This window comes from Haemaphysalis longicornis, unplaced genomic scaffold (genome assembly GCF_048455015.1).
Source record: "Haemaphysalis longicornis isolate Haplotype H1 unplaced genomic scaffold, Haemaphysalis longicornis Haplotype H1 scaffold_12, whole genome shotgun sequence".
NCBI lineage: Eukaryota > Metazoa > Arthropoda > Arachnida > Ixodida > Ixodidae > Haemaphysalis > Haemaphysalis longicornis.
Window position 1 is genome coordinate 88,611,044 of NW_027526225.1, and position 13,218 is coordinate 88,624,261.

Consider the following 13,218-nt stretch of genomic DNA (forward strand, 5'->3'; position numbering starts at 1 on the left):
TCATTGTGTCCACAGCGGCTTTTCGGGTGGCTTTTTGTTGCGCATTAGAGAGGCTGTGCGAGCTCATGGGCCATTTTCCATAAGCAGCCGGGAAAGGAGGAAAATACTCACAAACCAGTTCTTTAGTACACGAGTACACGTACACGAGTGTTTCTTACCGTTTGCTTAGTTTTTGCGGAATTTTCAACTGTATTAGCCAATGCTGCGATGCCGTTGAAGGCGCAAACGAAGCTTGGTCCGGGCTGTGCGGTGGCGGGTTAGGGAACAACAAGAGAAAGCGAGAAAAAATCGCCGATAGCGCACAGCTGCACGACACTGCCTAGAGAAAATTCAGTGCACTTGCAACATGTTTTTGCTGCATCGCTTCCCAATGGACACCGAGTTGAGATATCGGTGGACGCCGTTGATAAACCGCAACAACTTTGTACCAACGACCACTCTGAGGTTATTTGTTCGGTGCCCTTCTTGGACGGCAAGCAGACGGAGCAAAATCCACGCATCACAGGCAAAGCTGCGACAGGGGCGAAAAAACGGACCCCCCTGAAATGTTAGAAGTACCTTTATCCTTTACGTTACTACATTTATTGATTAACTGATTGATTATGGAGTTTAACGCGCCGACGCTTCACAGGCGATGAGGCGCGCCGTAGTAGAGGGCTCCGGATTTTGACCGACTGGGTATCTTTCACGTGCGCCGATACAACTTCTCGTTCCTTGTAGTCAATTTAAAATAACGTATATTTTTTGGTCACTGTAACCGATTGACATTAAACAACCACCCGCCGCGGTGGCTCAGTGGCTAAGGCGTTGCGCTGCTGAGCGCGAGGTCGCGGGTTCGATTCCCGGCCACGGCGGCCGCTTTTCTGATGGAGGCGAAAAGCGGAAACGCCCGTGTGTGCGAGATTTCGGCGCACGTTAAAGATCCCCAGGTGGTCAAAATTAATCCGGAGCCCTCCACTACGGCGCGCCTCATCGCCTGCGTTGCGTCGGCGCGTTAAACCCCCACAATCAATCGACATTAAACAAGCCCCTTTTCATCCAGTCTAACCTTTAAAATAACGGTGGTTTGTTTACTTTTTTTTTTCAGGCGTACGCATTATGCTACCAAACGTTATGAAAGGATAATTTTCTCCATCGCACACTGCTGGTCGATAGCAGGCTAAGCAGGCCGCACAATGTGGAAACGCAGCTCGAGATACGTGAACGCGTCATTTGGAAAATAGCTCAACCTGTTCACAACGCAGTGAAAGGAAACGTTTCTCATCGTTTTGCGTTGCCACGGAATCTAAAGTATTGCAATTACAAAACAGCCCCTGCTGATCGCGTAAAGCATTCATGGTGCAAGAAGAGGGTCCACGAAGATGGGCTCCGAGCGACAGGGCACACGCGCTGCGCAGAGTTAGACCAGTCATGATCGCAACCTCAGAATGATAACATGTGCGGTCGTGCTATTCGTCTTGCCCAGGTAATTTCGTTTCGTCACTAACCGTCATAGGTCTAGTTTAGAAAGATTATATTTTGTATTGCAATGTCAACAGCGTGGCAATCGCCTTGTCTAAAGTTCATCGCGAGCGCCGGTCAGCGTGACCCACACGCTGTGCACGCTCCGTATTCGACGGGCTTCCGGAGGCACCGGGCAGCCACCGACTCCATCGCCGACGTCGTGGCGGCCCTTGAACACGCCATGGCCTCCAAGCAGGTGGCGGCCTTGGTGCTGCTGGACGTGAAGGGCGCCTTCGACAACCTGCAGCGTCGTGCCATCTCCCTGGCCATGGAGGAGGCTGGCATTGGGGGCAAGCTGCAGGGCTTTGTCGAAGCGTTCCTGACGGGCCGCATGGTGCAGGTGGGGGACGCCCTGTCGGCCCCCCAGCCGGTGGACGTGGGCCACAGGGCTCCGTCATCAGCCCCTTCCTCTTCAACCTGGTGATGGCCGCCCTGCCAGGCTGCCTGCCCAGAGGAGGGGGCCACCGAGTGTACATTTCGGTGTACGCCGACGACATCGCCCTGTGGGCGCTGGGGCCCAAGGGTCAGGGCCGAGACATTGTGCGGCAGCTGCAGGCGGCCATGGATGCAGTCCGGGCCAAGCTGGCGGGCGTCGGCCTACAGCTGTCGGCGACAGAGACAGACGCCATACTTGTGCATCCAGACGCCGCCGCCCGTGCACGGACTAGATAAAGAGATTTCCGAGGCAGAGGTTAGGGGAGCTATCCTTAAACTTAGACCTAACTCTGCACCAGCTATAGGCCAGATTACCAAGAGGATGCTAAGGAATCTAGATGATAACTCTATTACAGCCATCACGGACTTCTTTAATCACCATTGGACTCAAGGCGCTTTACCTCAATCCTGGAAACACGAAAAATCACGTTTATCCCCAAACCAGGAAAACCGCTCACATTTAGACATCTCCGACCGATCTCTCTCACCTCCTGCCTCGGAAAGCTCATAGATCACATTATACACAACAGACTCGTCAAGCATTTACAGCACAAACAACTCCTTCTTCACACAATGATTGGTTTCCTACCTAAACTATCCACACAGGACATTCTTCTTCAACTGTCCCACGACATAATCACGCCACAGCATAAACATGACAACGCCGCGTTACTAACATTAGATTTAACTAAAGCCTTTGATAATGTTTCACACACAGCGATACTCAAAGGCTTGCACTCCATAGGCCCAGGACCACGCACATACAATTACATCCGAAGTTTTTTCGCGAACAGGACAGCTATTGTACAAATCACCGATATCACTTCCACCACCCTGACTCCCCCTTCAAAAGGGACGCCACAAGGCGCCGTCCTTTCCCCTTTATTATTTAATCTCGCCATCTTAACCATCCCCCAACAAGTCCAACAAATCCCTAATCTTAATTTTGTTTTGTACGCCGACGACATGGATCAACAAAGGCAGCGACGCTGAAATAGAGAGCACTCTACAAAGAGGAGTAGAAATAGTGATAGAGGAGGCTGGTAGAGCAGGTTTCACCTGTTCGCCAGCCAAATCGCAGCTGCTCATACTCTCACCCCCCCCCCCCCCCCCCCATGCTCATGCTCATACCACCCCCCCCCCCCCCCCCGAATATCCACATAAACATGCGAGGCGACCCCATCCCGATGGTTGAAATAATCAAAATCTTGGGCTTAACCATTCAACATAACAGATCAAATACTCACTTCATACGCCAGCTCGAACAACACGCCACGCAAACGATAGGTTTAATTCGACGAGTTACCAATAGACACAGAGGCCTCAGGGAAGCTGAACGCCTCCGTCTCCTTCAAGCCTTTGTCCTTAGCAGGCTGTCCTACTCCCTTCCCTATTTAAACCCATCTAAAACAGAGCTTAATAGACTGAAAATCATACTCAGAAAAGCTTATAAAGCAGCGCTGCAACTGCCCCTCAGCATTCCGCTGCCAAATTCGAAGCTCTAGGTGTGCATAACACCGCGGAAGAGCTCATTGAGGCTCACCTCGTCAATCAAATCACCAGACTCTCAAAAACTACCACTGGCGCTCATATTCTCCAGAGGTTACGAATATCCCCTTTAGACCCCCCAGAAGACAAAACCACACTCCCTCACGACAGCCATTCTAATTTAATTATCAGGGTATTGACCCAGAAACATGCACCCACAATTCAACCCCAAAAGGCGTTCGCAACGCGCACAAGCATTACATAAAAAAATACCGCGACAAACATGACGTTCATTACGTCGACGCAGCCGAATATCGGTGGCAGGGTGCCTTCTCAATCGTCTCCCATTGCCCTTCCAATCAGGTACAGCGGAACTTCCTGACCATCCGCACCACCAACCCAGCCACAGCGGAAGAGGCGGCGGTAGCATTAGCGCTAACGGAAAAACCGACCCCTTCCACAATCATCACCGATTCTAAAACGGCAGTTCAAAATTTCGCCTCCGGCTATATTTCGCCCCAGGCACTCAAAATTCTCCAACAAGCACCCCCAACGTCCCCCGTAGAAATCATCTGGGCTCCGGCGCATGCTGGCCTGGAGGGGAATGAAGTTGCCCACAGTATGGCTCGAGAACTACCATGGCGCCAGATCCGCTAGAGACCGGATGATCACCTACAATGAAATTACCACCCACTACCGCCTCTCTCGCCGCGTATACCCTCCGGCACACACACACAACTCACCATCCAGCAAGAACATACATGGCGTCTTTTACAGACAAACACATTTCCCAATCCGGCACTAAATTACACCTAATTCAGCCAGCGCTATACCTTTCACCTGACTGTACTACCTGCCAGTCCCTCGGCACACTTCAGCACCTTATGTGGGGATGCCCGAGGGATCCCTATCCAACAATAACCTCATGTACGTGAGCAGTGGGAGGAGGCGTTGCGCTGCCCAGACCAGGAGGCTCAAGCTTCACTGGTCGCCCGGGCGGCTGCGGTCGCCGCCAAAACGGCGGCCACCATCGTCAACTAACTCTGCTCCCAAATAAATGTGTTCCTTCTTCTTCTTCTTCTTCCATGGTCGGGTGGGCCGGCGTCGGCGGCGGTAACTTTTCCCCGTCCTTCCTGCATTTGTCTGCTCGGCGATCCCATGCCCGCGTGCGGGCAGGAGTGCCGCGTACGTGCAAAAGACAAAAGCCGTGGGAAACAAACAACATATAGCAGCCTTCGCGACAACGGGCCGCAGAGCAGTTTCGAGCATACGAAATTGAAGAGTGCGCGGCGGCCCATACGGCAGGCGGCGCGGTGGGGTCACGTGGTGCAGTGACGCCTGGGCCGACTTCTATTTTACTTTTTATGTATAGGCTTCATGTTTCTCCGGTGGCGCCGTCTCCTAACTTTTTCTTCCTCCATGCGAGTGGCCTTCCTCCATGCGAATGGCGTTGCCGAAGGCGCCGTACGAGATTTTTCGCCAGCGTTGCGCTCCCACCCTCGTATCGTGGAAGTACTGTCGCTGTTCAAAGCGACACGAGACGTAGATCCCATGCTCAAGAAGCACCTTCACGAGCTGCGAGCCGAATTTGACGCTTACCGCTGGAACCACGGCCGGCTTTGCTCGAACGCGCCGCTGTAAACATTCACAAGCATGGAGCGGCCTACGGGTGCGTCGTGTTTGCCAGGTGTGCTTTGACGATTGCGTTTGGAATTCTGCTGGGAGTTATCGCGCCACCTTCCCTTTACATCATAGCGCTGTAACGAGTGTCCCATCAGCTGACAGGTGGTGCGAAAAGCTTTGGTTTCGCTCGCGTGCGCATTTGCATACATTCGCCTTATCGGTGCTCCGGCATAGTTGGAGGCGATCGATGGCAACGTTGCGCAAAAAAATTCCCCCGCATTTCCCCGAGGGGGAGAATGTGAAAGTGTGAATGCACGGTTGTCGGCCCGCTTGCGGCGCTTGCGCTCGGCCCCCGCAGCCCACCGCCTCGCCGCCTTCTCTTCCATCTCTTCCATCGGGTTTGTAGTATCACGTGTACACCACGCAGTTATCAAGCCGCTATAACGCCCCTAAGTCGCCAACGCACGCCGCTGACGACGTAGTTTGAATGCGTTAAAGATATAAGGCGCGTTACTAACACTGATATGATTGGGCTTCCAAACCAAGTCACCTATTTGGAATGGCCTGGGAAGAGGAGATGTCCAATTACTTGGGAGTCAACCTCAACCAAAGCGTCGCAGTCAAAAATCGGTGGAAACCCAAGCTGTCAGCTGCGGAAAGAAAGCTGCAACCATGGAGAAATAGAAACATTGCTCTATTCACGAGGGCTCATGTGTGCAATGCGATTGCATACCCCGCAGTGCTGTACGGGGCCCGCATAACATCCATCGACGCAGACACCCTGAATAGGCTGCACCGGTCCTGGGCGGTGTTTCTCTGGCGGTCCACATTCGAGCCCATGCGCCGCTCAAACCTCTTCTGGAGCCTAGAAAAGGGTGGATTTGGGCTCGTCAACGCGGAGCTCAAACTCACTATCCAACGATTCTTGTACTTTCTGGGTCTACGCGATCCGTTCCTAGTGGCAGCCACGCAGTGCCTGGGCACCAGACACTTGGCCCCGTGGCTTGCCACGACAGCATCACTCTGCTTTGACACGCGCGGAACGAGGTTCTACAAAGAAATCGTGCTAGCCTTAGCCATGCTCGAGCAGCATTTCTCTTGGGATTATCTGCTCAAAACAAAACCCAGAAAACTATACTGTGACCTCGTGGAGAAGGTCCTGCCGCCCCCTCTCTACCGACAACCCCCAATACCCAACGATGTCTTGAAGCGAGTAAGACGACTTGAAGCCCACCGCCTCAAAGGACTTTTTCTTCCGCCTCCACATGGGGGTGCTGCCCGCAAAGGCACGTCTGGAGGATAAGGGTTTCTTTCTCCATGGCGGCGCGGGTTGTCTCCTCTGTGGAAAACGCGAGACGGCAGAGCACGTCCTCACAGATTGTAACGCCGCGGCCGTCTTCTGGGACGAGCTGCAGACCGCGTACACCGAGCGATGGGACCTGTCGTGGTCGGGCCTCCGGCACCTGAGTGCGCCCACAGAGAACAAGGCGCTTCGGGACTGCGTGCTTGTCCTGGGGCTCCACTCGCTGTGGAGGGCTCGAGTGGATGCAGTGGAGTGCGCCAGGAACCCCAGGCCTACCTGGAGGCACTTCACGGCAAAGGCTGAATGGACAGTGAGCGTGTTGGGGGCATCAGATTCTGACACGGAGCTCCGCGACTCACTGCAAAAAGGATGCCAAGCACTGCAGCGCTTTAAAGAAAAAGAGATGCAGCGCTGGCAATGGCTGTGATCTTGCCTCACTAGTACTTTGTAGAGACGCTTTTCCCCTCTGAACAGGCTTTGTACATCCTTGCCCAGAGTTTACACTCATATGTGAACATGTTACCTTCACACGATTCCCAGTTCATGTACTCTGATATTACACTGTCTCAGGATGTCATATTTTCCTGCTTGTTTGTTCGTTGTTGCCACCGCAGTCCCACTACGTTGCTTACTCTGCGGCTCAAGTGAAGGCACGCCTAAAGGTGATTGGAGTCCCTGCGGCGACAGTATGTACGCGTACCAGCATTGGTCACCGCATCGAGCGTGCCAGTGCATTATGTATACAGGGTGTCCCAGCTATCATGCACCAAGATTTAAAAAAAGAGTAAAGGCGCAACTCGAAAGAAACCAGGTGCATAATGTTTGCAGTACTGTGAAGAAGCACACAGTATTTTTTTTTTAATGAGACTTAATTAACTAATTGTAATTAATTATCTAACTCGAGAAACACTGTCCTAATCACTAAAGTGTCAATGAGGCACTTGTAGGTAACCACGAGGGGCATCTAACTGCGGTATTTTCAGCGATGAACTAATTGCGTACACATTTATTCTGACTGATAAAGGAAACCCGCGAAATATGAAAAATACCACGTGACGGCGCCTCCGCGCGCACCGTAAAGCAACGCCCTCAAACAGGCTGCCTCTGAGTTAGCCAGAATGAAATAGACAAAAGAAAGAAAGAAGAAATCGCGACCGAGTTTGTTCCTTATCTGCACACGCGTCCCGCGAATCTTGCTGCTGCTGCTCCTTCCATGCCTGCTATTATCAAGGTGATGCGCTGTCTCTTCGGGCGGTTAACACGCGAAGCAGTTGCTTTCAATCAGCTTTGTTTGGGTACGCTGCTTTACAATGCGCGCGTAAGCGTCGTCACGTGGTATTTTTCATATTTCGCGGGTTTCCTTTATCAGTCAGAATAAATGAGTACGCAATTAGTTCGTCGCTGAAAATAGCGCAGTTAGATGCTCCTCGTGGTTACCTACAAGTGCCTCATTGACACTTTAGTGATTAGGACAGTATTTCTCGAGTTAGATAATTAATTACAATTAATTAATGAAGTCTCATTAACGAAAAAATTACTCTCCGCTTCTTCACAGTACTGCAAACATTATGCACTAGGTTTTCTTCGAGTTACGCAATTTCTCTTTTTTTAAATCTTGGTGCATGATAGCTGGGACACCCTGTATATGTATATCCTTGTAAATAAAAAATTGTGTTTGGAAAAAAAAAATCGCGTCCGTGGCTTAGTCGGTAGTGCATCGCGCTGCGGCCGCAAAGTCCTCGGATCGAAACCTGGCACCGGATGCTGTTTTTTTTTATATATAGTGTAGTGGCCTGGCTGGCGTGCCGATAGAGGGTGTTGCGAGCTGGAGAGTAGTAAAGGGGCTTTAGGAGAGTAGGCGAGGGGGGAGAGGAGGCGCTATGCGAGCGCCCTCACGCGTCGGAAATCCGGCGCCGTTGCTAGGCACGCTAGCTAGCTCCGTTGCTAGGCTGCGGACGGAGGACGGCGGTGGAAGCAGGAGTAGGCCCGACTAAGAAGTGCTTCGCACTTAAAACAAACGAGGGCAAATAGGAAACGAAAGGACAAGCGCATTTTCTTGTCGTTTCTTCTTTGACCTTGTTTGTTTTGCGCAACTTCGCCATGTATAGAAAGCCGCTACCGCCGCACTGCGCCCTCTAGTTCCAGCTCGTCGAGTAGCTGCGAATACCTCCCGGATGAAGGGCAACTTGCCCGCTTAAAACGCCGACGTGGGGCAGTATTACTTGTTCATGTTTCTTTCACTTCTAAGCCCGCGCACATAACCGGTTGCCGGCGTGCACGGCTTGGGGGGAGGGGTGCGTGCACGCGGTCCTTACTGATGGCGCCTCCGTTGTGCTGGCGGGAGGTTTAAACGCGGGCGTCAAGCGGCTTAATGCGACTTGTCCGGTGTCCTCTCAGTGATCGAGCGGATTGGGTTGGTGTGTTACACGAACAGTGAGATGCCTACGAAGCGGGAGTCAGCTCCTAGCTTGTCCGCGAGACTGAACCTTGGGTCCTTCCAAGTTTCATTCAGCTAATTGGCTAGGAAGTATGCTCAGTCGCTATTTACGAGCAAACGTGTTTCCTTTCATGCACTCCGTGGATTGCGTCCAGCTTCGCAGGTCATTTCTCTTCACAGAGTGGAAAGGGCACTAATTTTCTTACAGCCACGACTCGTACGCACCCGCCGCGATGGCTCAGTGGCTAAAGCCCGTTCTACATGGAGCGAATTTCGCCTGCGAATCCGCTGGAACGAACATTCGCACTTGCGAAGCTCGCAATGCCTGGAATTATCGTCTACATGGGGCCTGCGAATGCCGCGATTTTCGCATTTCAGATGCGCCTTGTTTGCAGGCTGAATTAAGTTTGCCACCAGCAAAGGTTGTTGTGATTTTAACAAGGGTGGTTTTATTTTACTTTCTTGGCAAGTTGTTTCTGTTTGGTTTACGGTAAATATAAGTTTATTTGCGGTTTTATATAAGAATCGCCAATTCTTTATCAATATACGCACACACAGCAGAGAAGACAAACGTTTTGGTGTGCCCGCGCTTTTGTCGCGCTCATACAAGCAACGCCATCTGGTTTCCAAGCGTGCAAGTGGTGCCGAGCTGCCGCAGGTCCGGCCCCTCTACGCCGCACACGCCGCACGAGCGGCGTTTGCTCGACCGCTTCAAATGTTTGCCGCAAAACTTTGCCGCAGAAACGAAAAAAGGTGGTTTTGCCGCACGAGCGGCGCCGCATCAGCGAATTCGCAGGCGAAATCGCTCCATGTAGTACGGGCTTAAAGGAGCCATGAAGAGAAAATACAACTTTGTTTAATTTGAAAGAACTAGGATTCAGTATCCCACTAAGCTACATTGCAGCCACAAAAGATGTTTTTTTAACGAAAAAAAGCAAAAAGTATTTCAAAACTTTCAAATTTTGCGCCACAATGACGTGTTATGAGCAAGAATGACGTCATACGGGCCGACAATGAAACGTAATTTTCAGTGCGTTAACTGCACGTTAGCATTCAAGTGATGCGGTCAAATGGAGCTAGAGGCCCCATTACAGACGTCCAGTCATGTGTCGTCGCGACAGGTCAGTTGGGCGTGGGCCAATCGCACAAACAAGGTTTCGTGACGTCTAAGAAAAGTTGCGGGAAATTGGCTAGGGGGTCGCGACTGCTTCACACGCTTTCTTGAATATCTCCGTTATTTGTTCGAAGATTGCGGTGATATTGGTATCATTGTTATCGGGACTAAGCAGTCTTTCTAGTAAGCCCAACTTGTATTTTGTCTTCATGGCTCCTTTAAGTGCTGCTGAGAACGGGGACGCGGGTTCGAGTCCCGGCCGTGGCGGCCGCTTTTCTAGTGGATACGAAGAGCCAAACCGCCCGTGTATATGCGAGATTTCGGCGCATGTTAAAGATCCCCAGGTGCTCAAAATCAATATGAAGCCCTCCACTATACGGCGCGCCTCGTCGCCTTCATTTTGTCGGCGCGTTGAACCTTACAATCAATCAATCAATGACTCGTACGCAGTAGCATTTGTGTTCCCGCGCAGTCGACTGTTTCTTCAAGACGTGGCGTTTTTTATTCGGTTTCAAAAGCCGCGGAAGACGGTCGGTAACGGTCGCATGATCGATAGGACCGCTCCGTGGGACCGTGCAATCGCGCCAGCCGAAGCCCCTAGCCGACATGAAGAACCACCACGCAAGAAGGTTATCTTGCTCGGTGACGCAGCATAAAATGCGTTGTCATGCATGCTCCGGTGGCCGCGCGGCTGATGCGATAACTTTTTCGTTTTGTTTTACAACTGGCAGAATGTTCTGGAAGAGGATATCGATGTGAAAGAGTGGAAGGGTAGGCGGTAGCCGACCAATAGCAGCGCTCTGTAATGCCAGGATAAGCGCGTTTTAGAAAAAGGCTTACGCCATCTTGCCTGCCAGCTGTTGCGCATCGGGCGCGGAGTAGGTGGCGGCGCGCTGCCGGCGGCGATGGACGGGTGAGTTTTTTTCCACGCGGTCTATTGGGGAAGTTTGGTTCGCGCTAAGAGGTGTTTTAATGCCATAAGTGTTGTTTTCTTTTACTTCAGTCGTTTGTCGTTGTGCCTGTGTCATCCCCGCTCCCAACCGGCTCGCTCGGGCAAGCGAATACCCACGAGGGCCTCACGGACTTCCTTCACGGTATGCTGCTTCACAGTCTTCACCGACGACTCTTCCAAGTGGTGAGTTCCGTGGCCGAAGGCCCGGTGCGACGTGCGGCGTGCCCACGAAACCGGCTTTCGTATCATTTTTTCGAGACGCCGAACGTTTGCGTATTTGAATTTTCCTAACCGAGCGCACATTAGCCTCGGAGCCGGACGTTTCCTGGGCTGTCGCGACGCAGGGATTCCGACTGTCGCCAAAGCTTTGCGGTGCGCGTTAGGCTGTAGCTTTCGGGACAGCGGCGCAGTGGCGGTGTTGGAGCCCTTCGCCGCTGCCTCTAGCGTCGAACTCAGCTCGGAAGCCCCGTTAGGTTGTGGTGATAGTCGGTCTTCCTTTCCGAACGCCGCGGTAGCCGAGGTATGCACTTTGATAACGCCTTCCGCTCGCACGTCCTCGGTTCGCGCGGCGTTCGGAATACAGTCGCCACCTTCAACGAGCATCACTGAAGCACGGAACGCAGCTCTGCAGTCCGCGGCTCCAAATTGGGGTCGTGGCAAAGGCGAGTGATGGAATTGGTGTCCTTGGTTCCTTTTCAGGTTCGCGTCCGGCACCGCCTCCGCCCTCCCCTTTCCCTGACCCTTGTGTCCTGTCTAATTGCCCTTGCTCCTTCACGCAAACATGCACTACTCTTCTGGCTAGGCAGGTACACGTCTCCACCTGTCCTATCTAGCTCGACGGCGCGTGTTTTGTACAGAGGTGTTTTCTGGTAATAAAAGTGGTTCTGTCGCTGTTCGTCTGTTACTTTGCCTTTCAGCGTCCCTTCCCGTTCCTGCCAGGCGTAATCATGGTCCCCGCATTCGGTAAGCCGCGATTACCTTCGAAATTACAACATTTCTAACGTGCTTTGCCTTTTGTTCCAGACCGCCTCCTGCCTATGCGTACCGGCCACCACCGAGCAGGACGGGGCCGTCATCGCGACGTCCAGAATGCCGTTTGAGTCGAGCTGTACATGGCTGCGCCTCTCTTGAAATCATTACACCCTGTTTGCAGTCGGTAAGGAATGGTGATCTCCCTAAACGTAACATTTTTAACGTGATTTGGGTGCAGACCGCCTCCTATCTATGCGTCCTGGTTACCACCTTGGAGGACGGTGCCGTCATCGAGCCTTCATGGATGCCGTTCGAGTGGAGCTGTCCGTCGCTGCGCCTGTCTTGGAATTAAACCCTGTTCGAAACCGGAGTACTGCCTTTGTCGTTTGTACACAGTCGATGCGGCTCGCTGGCTCTGTCGGCTCGAGCGACATCAAGTACTGTGTCGGTCTCTTGTATCTCGTTTCTAACAGTATTTTAGCAAATCCTAGTTGTCATAATGGCGCTCATTAAAGTTTGGAGAGAAAAAAAAAGAGCGAACAAGTTCGCACTCCTAGTGAGCATAATTCCAAAAATAATTCGCTAGGAGTGCGGTTAGGGACGGCCCTTGACCCCGTGTGAACGTCGCACCGTTCATGAAGCGAAGTTCTTACTCGGGTACTTTGTCCTTTGGCTGGTGTGAAAGTGTTCATTCTAGGCAACGTGTCCTCCCAGGATTTGGCCCCGGACGGCGAAAAAGGTAGACGGACTGTTGTGTGTAACTTGTACAGGGGAGTTTGGCGTAGCCGCCGGCAAAGTAGCATGCGGACAGAAGTCTGACCGTTCTTGTCGTCACTCGTAAAGTTGAGTGTAATACTCGGCGTACTGTTTAGTTTTCTCAATGGCTCTAACTGCACCAATTTGTATCCAGATAAACCATGGCGTGCCATACCAGAGTGTTATCAGATGTAGCTGCTCAAAGATTAGCGATTCAGTGTCGACAAGTGTTGTACCATTGTACGTAAATGTGCAGTGAAGGGCTCGATTATGCATGGTGGCAATGGGAAAAACTGTCGCAAAGTGCCTCAGTGACGCTAAGCCCCAAGCAGATCGTCACAGAGGAGCCTAGCAGCCCTGCCAGAGTGGTGCATTACCTGTGCGAAGGATGTGAGCCTGTAAGGAACCCCGACTGAGTTTTCACCCCCAGAGGGACGTTTGCTTCAAACTCGCCGGAAATAAAGTGTGCGCGCGTTCCGGTGTTCGTAGTGATGGCGGCGTCAGTGTCTGTTGACGCTGCCAAGAGTCAACACGTTTGGTTATGTCTCCCGCCTACTTGTTTGGCCAGCGGGCTCCTTCATCGCGAAAGCAAGTGTGCCCTGGCAGAGAATATATTTCCTTCGTGTTGAATAAAA

General features: G+C 52.1%; 1 long non-coding RNA gene across 7 annotated transcripts; it reads left to right on the top strand.

Annotated features, from left to right (window-relative positions):
• Positions 1-10,607: 10,607 nt before the first annotated feature.
• Positions 10,608-12,197, top strand: LOC144162957 (uncharacterized). 7 transcript variants are annotated; one of them, XR_013320804.1, is made up of 6 exons: positions 10,608-10,816; positions 10,907-10,997; positions 11,555-11,661; positions 11,773-11,818; positions 11,879-12,011; positions 12,066-12,197. It is a non-coding gene; the product is annotated as an uncharacterized LOC144162957 (long non-coding RNA). The 7 variants fall into 7 exon arrangements; XR_013320808.1 differs by having other exon boundaries at positions 10,624-10,816; positions 10,907-11,038; XR_013320806.1 differs by lacking the exon at positions 11,555-11,661 and having other exon boundaries at positions 10,622-10,815; positions 10,936-10,997.
• The last annotated feature ends 1,021 nt before the right edge of the window (positions 12,198-13,218 follow it).